Below are 2,980 nucleotides of genomic sequence, written 5' to 3'. Positions count from 1 at the left end.
TCTGTTATGGACACTTTAATCTTTAATTTCTAAATTAATTCTGAGTCTTGTATTTGAATTTTTTTATTCAAAATTTCACCATAAAAAATATTTATTCAAAATCTTTTATCAACGTCGAATAGTACATGTGTCTGAGTACTTGTTAAAATTTTTTCATAAAAAAATATTAAGGGGTCTTGTAACTTTTTTAGGTATTAAAATCTGAAGTTTTTAAAAAATTTTTTGCTCATAAGATTTAAAATATAATTGATTAAAAGTTTTTACATATCATTGTGTATGTTAAGAAGTCTTAAAAAAATGATTTTACATTTGAAAAAACATAAGTATCTTCATTCTACAGAGGGCGCTTTGGCCACTGGTAAAAATTATTGGTTGTCATTGTAGCTCATAGCAGAATCGTCTAAAATCAAAAAATCAAATTTTATTTCAAAATGGACGACTTAATACAGGACCTAAACCTCTTATTTACTACTAATGTTCAAAATTACACTTTTTGTGTATCATTTATGTTTAAAAAAATTGTGTTTTTTCAGATTCTTAGATTCAAAAGCTTGCCATTTTCTTAATTTTTGATATTTTTAAGTATTTCGAGGTTTAGGTCCTGTATTAAGTCATCTATTTTGAAATTATGTTTGATTTTTTTATTTTAGATGATTCTGCTATGAGCTACAGTGACAACCGTAATTGAAAGTAATTTTTACCAGTAGAAGCGCCCTCTGTAGAAGGAAGGTATATATATTTTTTCCAATCTGAAATCCTTTTTTTAAAACTTCTTAACATACACAATGACATGTAAAAACTTTCGATCAATTACATTTGAAAACTTATGAGCAAAAAATTTTTTAAAATTGTCCGATTTTAGTGCTAAAAAAGTTACAAGACCCCTTAAATAATAAAAAAGGTATAGACAAATTCCAGGAACGTCTTTTTTCGACGTGACATTTAAAAAAGTATAACGAATTTTATTATACATGAAAGAATTTAAATATTTATGAAAATAATTTATTTCTTGCGAAGAATTTTATAAAAATCTTTAAATAATTGATTTCTATCGACTAATTTTATGGAAATTCTAATTTAAATAATTCAATTCCTGAGAAATTTTTATTATTCATATCATGAAAAGAATTGAATTCTTACGATAAGATTTTTACAAAATTTTTTTTAAATAATTGAATTCTGTTTAGAAATTTTATGAAAATAGTAGATATTGAATATTTTCAATATATATATATTGAATTGCGAAAAGTTTTTAAAAATAATTAAATTTTACAAAGAATTCTTTAAAAAAATTTGACAATAGTTGAATGTCTGTGTGGAATATTAATTAATTCTTTTTGAAAATAATTGAATTCCTAAAAAGCATTTTATTATTTATTAGGGTTGCCACCTCATCGCGGCTCTCGGCCCGGAGAATTTTTCTTGGCTACACGGAGAGACCCACATTCGTAAAAATTACTAAAAACGGTTGCAATGACCGGAAATAAGGGGACTTTTAGCATAATGTACTACAGAATTAGATAAATTTACAAAAGAAATAGATAAATTTGCTACATTGAAATAGCAAGTTTTAATATTTTGTGTAAGAGTTGTAAATGTAGCGAAAATTGATTATAGTTTTCTCTAATTTAATTAGACAAAATCTGACAAATGAAAACATTTTCCACTAAAATCTTCTATCCACTGTAGTAATTTTTGGTGAGCAAGTGTGGCTAGCGAGTGCAGTCATATGGCGCCTGTATTTCTATTGGTTGCTAACCTCGTCAATCTCCGTAAATGAGCCGATGCCTTCCGATCATTGACAGTGACTATGTTTCGCGTATGTAAAATAAATTTGGATATTATCTACAATAATTAAATATAAAGTGAAACGTAGGTCGTTCGGTATCTCAGAAATTGACCATTATAAATTAATAAATTTTGCATTTATTCCTGTCCCAAGAAGTATGTCTTATAATAAGTTGTTAAAAGTAAACTGCTTTCTCGTAAGTGCTGTAAATTTTCATCATTCAATATATAAGGAAACAAAGATGTATACTTTCAGTGAAATTCGTTGTCGTGCGTGCAGTTGTGTATTAGTGTATTAATTAACCGCGTCTATACATATAAGTGAAATAAACATGTGTGTGTCTTCAAATATTTATCCAACAACAAATATATAAGTGTGTGAGTGTGTGTGTCTGTGTATGTAAAAATCCTTCCAGTTTACCTCCACTAGTCAAGAATTGACGGGAAACCGGCGACAAAAATCCGTATTTTTTCCTTTCACTCTTTCTTTCTGCATTTACAACGACTATAGTAATTTTACGTACACAATGTTTCTGAGTTTTACTACAGTTGTTTGGAACTATTGGACGAAATAGTAAGAAACTTTGCTAATTTGGTGAACATTTGTCGGGATTAGTGACTTAGTGTAGAAAATAGTAAAAAATACAAAAAGTCCCCTTATTTCCGGTGGTTGCAATGTGAATATAGTAAATTCTAGTGTGATTTTATACAAAAATTAGTAATCTCGGTCTCTCCGTGTATAAGGTGTAAATGCTCCCTAAAGCTTCTACCATTCAATAAAGAATAGGGAGAAAAGTTACTAATTCAGTCATGATGTGTTATTGTTTCAATCGTTCCCGGTTATTTTTCCGAAAAAAATTTTCCGCAAGTCTAATTTTCCGAAAAGATAATTATCCGAAAAAAAATTTCCGAATCTAAATTTACGAAATAATTTTTCCGAAAATTAATAATTCCGAAAATTCAAATTACTTTGTTGTTTTTGTTAATCAAAAAGAGTGCTGAGAAACTGTGAACAAGTTGAAATTATTATTTCTTTTATACAAAAACCTACTATGCAGACCTTCAGAAAAAATATTGAATTGACATTAAAGAATATTATTATTATTGTATATATTTAAAACTTACAAAAATTGTTTATTTAGTCATTTTGCATATGATCAAAATTTTCTTTATATTAAAAGGTTAAACTTTT

The sequence above is a fragment of the Leptopilina heterotoma genome, unplaced genomic scaffold, assembly GCF_015476425.1.
Source record: "Leptopilina heterotoma isolate Lh14 unplaced genomic scaffold, ASM1547642v1 Lhet_47, whole genome shotgun sequence".
In the NCBI taxonomy this organism is placed as follows: domain Eukaryota; kingdom Metazoa; phylum Arthropoda; class Insecta; order Hymenoptera; family Figitidae; genus Leptopilina; species Leptopilina heterotoma.
This window is presented reverse-complemented; position numbering follows the sequence as displayed.